This window comes from Zosterops lateralis, assembly GCF_965231275.1.
Source record: "Zosterops lateralis genome assembly, chromosome: 2".
NCBI classification, from domain to species: Eukaryota; Metazoa; Chordata; class Aves; order Passeriformes; family Zosteropidae; genus Zosterops; species Zosterops lateralis.
Genome location: NC_139763.1, coordinates 90,039,865 through 90,052,010, shown reverse-complemented (window position 1 = coordinate 90,052,010; position 12,146 = coordinate 90,039,865).

The following is a 12,146-nucleotide window of genomic DNA, read 5'->3' as shown; positions in this document are numbered from 1 at the left end:
AAGGTAAATTTAAAAATCTGTTGAAAGTTTCTGTTCAAATACCAGAGGCTCCCCCGCATTGAATTTTCTTTTTGGGCTGATTTCAACTAACCTAGAGAGAAGCACTGGGAGACTGATCTACCAGTGAATAAAGAGACCTGATAATTTTGGTTATCAAACACAAGTCATTAGACATGTACCAATATATATAAGTATATGATGGGTTTTAAGCTCCATAGTACTGTACAACACCGTTGTGCATACTCTTCTCCATCAGCTGTTTCCTAAATGTTTTATTGGTGTAAATAAGTACAATTTCAGAAACAAGTAACAATATGAAAAGAAAGTAATACCACTAAAAGAAGGAATGGCAAGCAGTAAAAGACAATGGCTGACAAAAAATCTCTGTCAGGCAGAACTGAGAAACCAAGAGGAGGAGTAACATTTCTGTTTACATTTGCACTTCGTACTTCTGAGACACGGAAATCCATTCTTTTACATGCCCCTGACAATTCCCAAGTATTTAAGTGAGTTGAAAATGAGCCCTAAGGGGAAAGCTCCAGCGTCACAGTTATTACACACCCACAGTGACTCCCCTTACCCAACTGGACTGGTGCTGACAAAAGTGTTAACCTGGGTAGGGCTGTCACCATGACATTTTGCAAAGCATTCTTTGCCTCATTTCTTGGTAGGTTTAACACCTTAAGGTGTAAGATAAGTGTTATCATGTCCTCACATGATAAAACAATGTTACAGTGCACAAGTCAAGGAGATGAAGGAAGAAGTCCCCTGATTGCAGCTTTTTAGCACCCAATTTTTATCTCGCCCTGGGCATTATAGGAGATTAGTTGTGGAGCACATAGGACTTAAAGACTCGGAAACATAAATAAATAAATAATTATTTATTTGCTTTATATAAAAATGTTACTTATCTGTTACTGATCTTCTCTGAGACACTTTGTGGACATTCCTGCTCTGGCTATACAAGCACTATTAACAGAAGTTTTTGTCTTGATAAGATTTGAAAAGCACTTAAAACCCTTAGCCCTTTTATGTCTCTCCCTCTCACATTTGCAGGAAAGAGGAAAAAACCCAAAAAATTAAAAAGGAGTGTCCCACCCATTTAGTCATGGCAGCAGCTCTGTATGTTCCAAGAATATACAATATTCTGGAAGAAAGCCATCATTATCACTTGGGTTGTTGCAATTGATGCCTTGATTGTAGTAGGAGCATATTTTTTTTTCTAATTTTCACTATAAATATCTGAATAATTTGAAGTAAAATAACAATCTCTGTGCTGATCTTGCCAGCTCTTGGGTCTCTTGAGCTCATAAACAAGTCATTGGACCCTTTGTGGATGGAGAAAAAAATACCTGAAAGGCAAATTGCATAAGAAGCTCAAAAATATATGCAGGAAAATCATGCAGAGAAGTACTACTCCCAATTCAAGTGAACTCCTTAAAAACCCTCTAATAAGTCTGTCAAGAAATGAAGTATATTGGACAGCAGGCAATTGCAATAGGTCTTTGCCTTTCTTTCTCTTCCAGGTGATGCAAATACAACCAAAATGTTCATATGAAAAGATGAAGACAGCAGATCACCACAGGCTTCTCAGCATTATTTAGGTAATGGTGCAGCTAGGTAGACTTTGGTGTATTACAACCTTCAAAGTAGTTCAGTGAGAAAAAAATCAGAAAAATATTCTTTTGCGTACAATGGCAATACTGCTTTTCAGCATTCAGTGGGAAGATGCACTGCTTTATTTTAAGCAAGTAGTCCAATATAGCTGGTAGAAATGCAGTTTCAGGAAGAAGTGAGTTAGATTTTACACATAATAGAGAACACAGATTGTTCTGACCTGTGTGCCCAGTGGTCTTCGCCCAGTGGTTATGGAGAGGAAGAAGCTTACTCTATTCCTGCTTCTGAGAGCAGGGAGCAGCTGATGTGATTAAGCAGATGAGTGATAGAGCCAGTCTTGACTGATCTGAAGAAGATCTGTGAGAAGAGGTAAAACTGGGGAACTTTGAACTAGAAAATACAACGGGCCCTGGAAACAAACCTGCATGAACCATGCTGGCTGGGCATGAGAGGAAGCATCACAGGCTCATCTTTCTGGGAAGTACATGCAGACCAGTAAAAAGAGGCGAACTTACCTGTGTCTATTTGCATATTTGGAAATGTAGGTGTTCTGTGCTTTTTTACAAGTGAAAGAGTAAAAATTGCTGTATTCTGTTCAGCAATTTCTGCAGCAGAGTGCTAGGTACAATTGATTTCAGCAAAAGAGGTGGTTGCCCTGTTAGTCATCCAGCCTGATGTAAAATTAAACAAGGGGGAATTCTTTTTAAACTAAGTAAAATTTCTTGATTCGTAAACTAAAGGAGGAATCTATCACTTTTTCATAGGAAAAAGAATTGCAGGTTCATCCTCTACAACGTCCCAGGTGAGAGTGGAAACCAAGTCACTGGTGTTATGGACCTCTGCTACAATAACACATTCCAAGAATGAGCTGCAATGGAGTCTCAGCCACAAGGAAATGCACCTGGGAAATTGTTACCTTCAGTGAGGGAGCCATGCCAAGACTCTAGGTCTGTGTGTGTCACATTTATTCTGTGTAGGACTAATTTACTACTGAAATATCTGAGGACCACAGCAATTTTTTAACATTGCCTACAGGGAAATGGTTCAAACAAAATTAGAAGGATGGCTGACTAGTTGAAAATTCCAAGAAGCTTATTTCCTGCATTTGAAAGTAGGTAGAAAAAAATGAAATGGCTGTTTTCGTTAGCTATAATCTGATTTATAATCTGGCATAAATGAAACATTTCAGCAATAAGGAAAGCCTGGAATTGAAACAATGCTTCCAAAGAAAAGCTGAGAAAACATTAACTTTGAAACACTGCAACTGAGAAAAAGCTAACTGAGAGAAGGCATCTGTGAATGTCCTGGTATCTTTGTAGCACTGAGGTTTATGTCAGGGCAGATACAGAAATTGTCATTGGCGATATCTAGACATTTAGGTGCTTTATTTGTCAGCATCACTATAATATACAAGCATTTCCCAAGAGACGTAGACGAGTACTGCCACAGTGGAAGAGAACTAAAGCACAGAGTTAAACAATTTGACCAAAATAATTCAGGAAAGTTGTGAGAAAACAAGGTACAGAATCTGATCTCCTGAGAATCACTCGGTTTTCTGATCCATGAGGCCATCTTTCCTTGCTGAGCCAAATGCTCAACAGCTGATCTCAGACAGTGCAGACCATTTTTCCAAGAGGAAATCACCATTCTGGGCTGTGCTTGAACTGGGTTTAAAAAGGATGTACTTGTTTCTGAGTGGCAGTTGAATAATAGGCATACATAGAACCTGGGCAGACTTTGATGTGCGAGGGAAAAAGAGCATAGTGGACGAAACAAGTCAAGTCAAAGGCTTGCAAGTAGCAGTTTGAGAAAATGTGGACTAAAGGAAGCATTGTTTACAGGCTTAGTTACCCCATATTTTTGTCAGAATATGCTTTTGCACTGTCTAAAGCAAATATCCCCTCTCGTCATTCATCCAAGTGAATACACTTAATCTTTTATTAATAACTTTGTTTCTTAAACCAGTCATTGGCATTTCCATGGCTCCTGAATCCTAAGATACTGTACACGTGCAATCAGGACACAGCAGTATTAATAGATTTTCCATAACAATCTTTTTATAGTTGCTCACTTCCCAGATACCCAAGGAAATGCATCACATCTGCAATACAGTGCAGAGACAGCTAATGGGAAGCGCCAGGAAGCTGGCAGCGGGCAGTAGGGACCAACTTCCAAGTCTAATCAGGAATTTTTTAGTTTTACCATGCTGGGGACAATATAGCAATAAACACTTTTCCTTGCAAATGATTTCGTGTCTCATTTGCAGGCCACAGAGAACAAACTTTCTTGTGTGCCTGTCCATGTGACTAATTGATGTCTTCAGTAATTCCAGCTTCTGTTAAAGAAAAAAAAAAAAAAAGGAAGAAAAAAAAGCCCTCATGTTATCATCTCCTCATCTTACTTGGTCAGGCCTCTTACTCAGAATACCTGCATAAGCACCTTTTTTTCTGTGCTGATCTTGCTGACCTCTACCTTTTTGCAACTGTTGATATGTTTGTTACTGACAAGCACCATGAGCTCCCGGGTCCCCACGTGAGGAGTTTTGCATTGTTTTTGGACACAGTTCCTCATAAAAGTGGTTATGGCTTTTCTGAAGTAACACTCTTTATTAGAAAAAGCCAATTCTTTGAAATCATCCCTGCTGGTAAGAAAGTGCAGCTTTTCATTAATTGATTCAGTAAAATCTGGGGAAGAAATTATGTGGTTATGCTACCTGAATTTAATATTTTCAAAATTAGGCATTCTTTTCTACTGGTATACCTTTTGGTTTCCAACATTTATGTTTTAAAGAGTTTAAATACTCAGAAGTTCTGATGGAAAAAGTGGCTTTCAAAATCAGTGTAACAATGTTTCAAATTTCCCCTATTATTTTTCCCACACAGAACTTCCATTTACTATTTTTGGTAAGCTTAGGGTCTTTGTGACACTTCAGGAAGAAGAGATACTTCAAAATCAGACCTTCACAAAATCCAAAAGTGCTTCAGACTTCTCTGTAAACTGCCTACCCAGATACTGCAAATCAGGCACTCTTCTAAAGTGGTCCTTACTAGGGCCTTTGTCAACAACTTTGCCTATTTTCTGAACATCTGTTTGTTTTTAGCGTGGTTCATTTAAAATCACAAGCATCTGGCAACTTGAATACATTCCATCGTCCCCTTTCCTCTAGATCACTTTGGTACTTTAGGTGTTATTCGGACTTTCTAGATCAAAGAAACAACCACTTCATATTTCAATTCTAGGATCTACAATACTGTAAGAACAATCTGGTCTATCTGTTCAGTACTGTGCTATTTCTAGTTTCATTCTTGGTTGATGAGGGCAAGTGAAGAGATATGTAATCACATAAAAGCATAAATCAAATCTGAACTTGGAGCACTGACATTTAGTAGAAACATAAACAAAACATGGACAAAACATGCCTAGCATTGCTGTTGTCAAGCTCTGTATCCAGAAAATAATTTCTTTTATACTGATGGCATCAGTACCCCAATGTGGGGTGTCCCAGGCAGAGAGTTGGTACTTAGGGGTCAGGGACAAAATCTGAGCCTGCCGGAAGGCTGAGATTTCAGCAACAGTGCTGCTGCTTTGTCTAAAGGTGTGTGTTTCAGTATGTGTGCCTCTTACAAAGGTGGCCAGAGTAGAGGTAGAAGTATCTTTTCATCCATTAGAACACAAGACTGAATGTTGAGTATCTCATCTTTAAGATGGGAATATTTCATTACCTGCATAGGCATCAGTCTTCCCTTTGGTTAAATCACAGTACAAAGTAATCTTTCGATAATCTTTTGGAACTTTAGTCTTTTGATAGTCTTAAAGAAGGGTTAGCCTGGGAATAAACACACCACTAAAAAATTATTTGTCCCTTTAAAAACTTAAATTCTTGATGTTGTAAAAGCATGGTCCACAGAGAAAGGCACAGTGTCTGCTTTTGTCAGCCCTTACTTTCTGATTGTGTGACTTGACTTTGCACCTCAACTCTCTGTACATTAGTGTCCCTGATTGTTAGATAAGGTAATGGTCCCCAGAGTTACAAAAACACTTTAGCACCCCTAGACAAAAGGAGAGGTACTGTGGAAGCACAAAGAACTGTTTACATGAGTTAAAAAATAACTTTTAACCTTTGATCTTGAAGATCTATTTCATGTGTGCACCATATGCTCAAAGGCTTGACAGCTTCAGCTTCACCTTTTTTCTGTGGATGCACTCTTTGACTTCACAGCCCTTATGCTTTTAGCTTGATGGCATCCAAGATGATTCTTAGCAATCACGTTCTGCCAGCAACACACATTCTTTACTTCTCAGGATCTGGGAAATTTGTTGCATTCCTCTCTTTTCCACACTGCTCCTTGGAGAAGTTAACCTCTGAAGAAACCCAAGCAAACAAACAGAAATCCCACAAGCATAAGGGATTTGCAGCATGTTGAAAATGCATAGGGGTGGAAAAACAACTCTGTAGTTGTCAGCTGAACCTGATCCAAACAAGCTGATCAAAGATGATAACTCGACTTTGTTTTGTGCAAAAAGATCTTTGTTTATACATCGGGTGCACAACAAGGGGAAAACATTAGCAACATTGAAGTAGCTGGCCTGGAATGAAAAATGTGGTGGCTAGAAGAGAAGAGCAGCAGCCTGCAGAAGAAATTCATTTTTTTCAGGGCTTCTGGTGACAAAGGAAATGTTATGGAATGTGTAAGGTTTATTCCAGGGCAGATATTTTTTAACTGATACCTTGCCTCTAATATTTAATTTAGGGAATGTTGTGTGTCTCTGAAAGGGGCAGGAATAGAAACAGGCATGGCCATGAACACCTTAGTTATATGATGACTATGCTGAAAGAGTTTTTTAAAAAAGAAGCTGCTTGCCCAAGCCAAAAAGTCACTAAGAGAATGTTAACCTGGGAACGGTAGGAAACACGACAGCAGCCTTGCAGTGAAAACTGTGAGCTAAGCCACTTGAAAGAGCAGGAGAGGAAAAGGCAGATTCTTTCCCCGCTCTCCTAATATCTGCCTTTCCTGTCCAGCAGTCAACTAGCAAGCACATCACTCAGCACTGTCTCACTGATGACTTGATCTCACAGCCTAATGCATCAAGACCTCCACCTCTCCTTCCCCGTTTACAAGCTGCCTATGCAGGTGAGAGCAGCCACCCTCAGGTCCACTTAAGAAAGCAGCATGCTGCCCCAGTGACAAATGCTGAGGGAGAGAGTAAATGAACAGTCCAAATGTAGTTCAGCTGTCTCCCAGGTTCTAAAATCCACCAGTTCTAGTCCTCCCCGAAAGCCAAAACATTCCTGAGGGAGGCATTGAAATGGCAAATTTATCTTTTGCTTTTTCCAGCACATTCATGATTTTTCAGACCTGTAGCGTAACATACCTCAGCTGCCTCATTTCCAAGCTGAACAGCATATTTAATCTCAGTCTGTACGTAAACTATTCCAGTTCACTGATAATCCTTATTCTTTTGTACCTCTTCTAGTTCCAGTATATCCTGTTTTCAGTGGGAAAGACCAGAGCTGAGGAACAGCATTCAGGATGTGGACATGACAGGCTTTTAATCTTCACATGGCATCTCCTAACCTTCCACATTCAACAAGAAGCTAAAAGGTAAATAGTTGGTAGCTGAGATGCAAGCAGTTGTAATCACTGTAAGTCGTCTTGGACTGCATAAGTACTTCTAAAAACAAAGAGTAAAATAAATAAAACCAACTCCCATTAAAATAAAAATAAGAAAAAAACCAATGCAAATTACAAAATTTTTGCCATCTCCCAAAACAAACCAGCAGTAGAAAAATAAGTTTGAAGAATGTTACTAACACCAAGCTACAGTGCCAAATGTTGTCTCCTGTCTTACAAGATGATGGATGATGGGTTTATTTCAAACTCCAAGCAAAATAAATTGGATTCTGGGAAAAGTTAAAAAATTAATAACTACAATATTTTCTGAGGGTTGAAAGTGCTACTAGAAAAGCAAACAACTCAAAGCAAGCGTAAAGACTAAAAGAGAAAGAAAACAGTGAAAGTAGCAAGTGTGACAACTACTCATGGAAGACTATGCAATAATCAACATAAAGAAAAAGACAGCATACTAATATTTTGACTCTGGAACACTTAGAATAGTTTCAGGAAACCTCAAGGAATCGAAGATACTTTCAGGCCAATTTTTATAGCTATTTCTCCTAGTTCTGGCAGATTCCCTTTCCCTACTATCCAGCTTCTTTAGTCATGGTGATGTTTGTGAGTCTGTATAGGAGACAGGACCAAATTAAAAGCATACATATTTTTAATTTTGACTCTTTAATCAGATCTATTCCCCAATTTCCTGTCCATCTCCACAGTCAACCACACGCAACAAAAAGGGATAAATGAGTGTTTGGGTTTGAGGGAGGCAAACAGGAATCCCTTAACCCTGTGGCTCTGCCAGGAGAATTTGCTTGGAGCCCTATATCCAGATTCAACCAGGTGGTAAATTATATCCTTCTAAGTATCTTGTTAGGCTCTTTCTTTTTGATAAAAATCAAACACTATTGGGATCAGGTCCCTTTGTTTTATTTCAACAGTGACTTAGTTATTGAATTGGCCACCAGGCAGAGGAGTGGCTGTGCCTGTGGAATCAGTCAGGTAAACTGGACAGTCACTGACAGATAATGAAGTAAACAAGATTGTACCAAGATTTGTTACAGACAATTAGATAAGTCACAGCTGGTAAGGTGGAAAGGTTTACAAATACCTAGCACTAAAAGCCTATGGAATAAATCAATGCCCATCAGGTCAGAGACTGTTTGTTTGCAGAGTTCCTTATTCTTGTAACTATCTGCAATTTATCTCTGCAATACTGAATGAGGATATTAGTTCAAGTGAGTTGATTCCTATGTACAAATTAGAGGCAATACATAAACAAGTGTGGTTTTGGAGCAAAGAGCTTTCCAAGAAGCAAATTACCTCCTTAGTTGAGGCATCTTGTCATGGAAACTATTGACATAGAAAAAAAATGTAGCAGGACATATAGCTAAACATGATTATCTCTTTTACCCTGCTCTTCAAACACAATGTCAATATTGACCAAAACATGAGTATTTAAAAGGCAGCCAGAAATTTCTCATCATCTATAAAACCTTGAAAATTCACTCTATCCAAGAAGCACATTCTAAAGCATGATAAGTGTGGCAAAGGGTATGACAAAAAGTAGGTACAATACAATAGCAACATTTTAAATTACTTTTTATGCTTTTAAAAAGAAACACAATGTACTTTCTAATCTACATTTTAGATGTCATATCATCCCATTAGCAAGTGTGACACAGAAGACAAGAAGAGATTAATTATTTCCTTTCTTTAATGAGTAGATTTATTCAGTAATGGCAGAATAGTACATGTGACCATTTCACAGGAAAGCAGAGGTGGTTAATGAGAGCTTCATTAAGACTGACAATGAAACAATACTGTCATGAAAGCATAAATTCAGAGGCTGGGATACTATAAAGACAGAAGCATTGTGAACATATACTTTGACTTCCTCTGTGATAGAGACTGTTGGATTTGGTATTAATGTCCTAACTACTAAAAAAAACCCCAATTTTTAATAGAAAGTATTTTGCATGAGTACTTGTTGGTAATTGTTCTGGCAACTATTTGTCAGCAGTATTACCAAATTTACTTGATTTCAAGTCTGAATTTGCATAAATTCAGATTCCAATAACTGTGTCTTGCTGGACTAGGTGTCTGGGTGCAAATGCAGGCAAATGAGTGTCTCTCCATATGTGAGGAGTTGAGAGCTTACCAATCTCATTCTCCCCAGCTTGGAACACCAAACAAGAAAGGTTATTTACTTTTTTCCTTTCAGTACCAGAAAACTGACTTTGACTTGAAACTGAACTCTATTTACCACCTTGCCCACCGCCCTGTTGGTACTGAATGGCTGTGATAAACTCACACCTCCATCTTCCTTCTCATAAATGAAACAAATCTGTCTCTTTTAAATTTTCACTGAGGCTTTTTTCCCCCAAATCTTTCGTCATTCTTATGTCCTTTTTCTTGCTCATCTCCAGTTTTAAGGCCATCTGTCTTGAAGTAAGAACACTTGCACTTGATACAACATTCCATCTGTTGCTACAGTAGTGCAAATCAGAGGCAGAAGATCCTCAATTTACAAATTAGCACTTTTATGGGATGCATTGTTTGGGTGAACCTGATGTTCATCTACATGTCCATTGAGATGTCCAAGTGCATTCATTGCAGTTGAGGCCCAAACCTTAGTGAATACATGCACAAAAGTCAATGTGAGTGAATTTCTCGTTATCTCATTTCTCACTCAACATCGGCTAAAGTGGTTAGATTGTTATGAATGAGTAGAAGGGCAGAGGGAAGACTGATGGTATTTTGTGTCAATCTAAAAAGATATGGAGAACTATGTTCATCTTGTTTTTAAGATTATTTTTTTTTTCATTCAAATTTCAAGGTCCTGGTTTAAGTTTAGGAGCAAATTTTGTCACATGCTGACTCTTTACTGCATAGAGAACCTTCAGAGAGCTGTTCAGATCTTTTGATGGGGCTTTATACTTTGAGTCACCTCCTGCTATGTGTTATACAGTAAGTATCCTAAAGGATCTGCTGTACATCACTGCTCACTCCACCCATTCTTCATCTCTATTGTTATTAGATAACAATAGGAGACAGTAACTAATTTGTAGAAAGGCAGATCCCTGTGATTTATGTAGAACAGTGCATTAGTATTCAGTCTTTACTAGAGTAAAAACTTTGACTTACAAAGATTGTAGAGAAAAATAGCTAGTAATTTTCATCATTGAGAATAATTAACCACGGCAGCAGCTGAACTTAAGATTCATCTCAGTTAATGTTTGTCAAGGCACATAATACCCGAACTGACCAAAATCAAACACAAAACCCACACCCAGCCAATCTGTCAAAATCTGCTCACATCTGCAATCACATGAAACAGCACTGACTGTTTGAATAAATCACATTTTGAGATTATAGTTAGTATGTGAGCTAATTAAGATTCTTCTGTTCTTAGAAGGCTGTTTATTATTCAAAGTGCAAATTCTCTGGGAATGCTACAATTTTGGGGCAGACAGTATGTGCAACTCAAAAATGGAATAGAAATTACAAGCAAAAGAACCTGGGAGAGTAACTCAAAAAAGCAAGCATATGTACATATGGCTAGAAATCTGGCTGAAATGCCAGCACTTCTGTGACTCATTCTCTTGATAGATAAGCAGCAGAAGAGGAAGGATGGGAGCTAAGGAACTGTGGGAGTCATGAGAGAAGATCAAGAGGCTTCCCAAGAGTAAATGAACACTTACAGTTCAGTTTTCACCTTGAAAATTTTCAGTATGTACATATAGGTGCTCCAAAAGCCCTTCTAAGTATATGAGAGAAAACACTCTTGAAACTTCAAAAAGTCTTGTGATTTCAATGTATTTCTGATTTCTGTGTTTGTTTTTAATCCTATCATATAACTTTTGCTTAAGTTGTCTGTGCTGAAGAGATGTTTGGAAACCCCCTCTGAGGTCAGCTTTAATGGTTTTCCATCCCAACATTTCACTAACTGCAGACTAACACAAGGGGAATAACATTTACAGACCTGCAGACTTAATAATCACTATTTCCTCAGGCTGATGTGCTGCTTTTGTGCTTCAAGCTAAGGTAAAAATGACAGTGCAACGTGTGCAGATGTTTTCTGTAGCTGACCTGAACCAAATTATGGAAATACAGAAAAGAAATAAAGACATGAAAATAAAGGAAGACAGTGAGAAAACTAACATCAGAAAAAAAAAATTCCAAACAAACAGAAGAGCCCCAAACAACCACAAAACAAGCAAAACAAAATTGACCAAAGAAAGATCAGAGAATACAGGAGGAGCCTGATCAAGAAGAGCAGACAGCCAGACACTAGTAAATTTTGCCTTCAGTTCAGTTATTGTGCTCATGCTGGAAAAGTTCATCCCCAGTGGCCTGTTTTTTTCACATTAGTCGTCTCTAAATTTATGATCAAACAAAGACATTGTTAACCACAGTGATTCTTAAATCATTGTTAACAGGCTCTAGAGCTGAAATGAGAAAAGCAACTTCTACCTCTTGGATTATTTTTTGAAGCTGGCAGCTTTCTGGTGCAATATCACCACATCCATTTTGTCTGGCTCACATGTGGAAAGTTTTCTTTGCAATCATAAAATGTGGACATGAAACTGTTATTTTATCCATGGCTAGCTCCTGAAGCACAAGATGACTGTCATGAGGGAAAACAGCCAGCTCACTAAGCTGCCCCAAGTAAGCCAAATGTGACCTGTAGATCAAACCAACACAGGGACTGGGTAATAAACAAAGAAACTGCAATAGTTATAAATAATATCTTTAGCAGAAAATTCCTTGCCGAAGAATTGTAACAGAATAGGATTTTAAGAAGAGTGTGCTTGGCTGTGTTTAATAGAGGGCCAATGTTCTCTGTGTGCTTCTGCTTTGATATTCAGCAAATGCCTTGGAGATTTTGTTTTGGTTTTTCATACTCCCCAG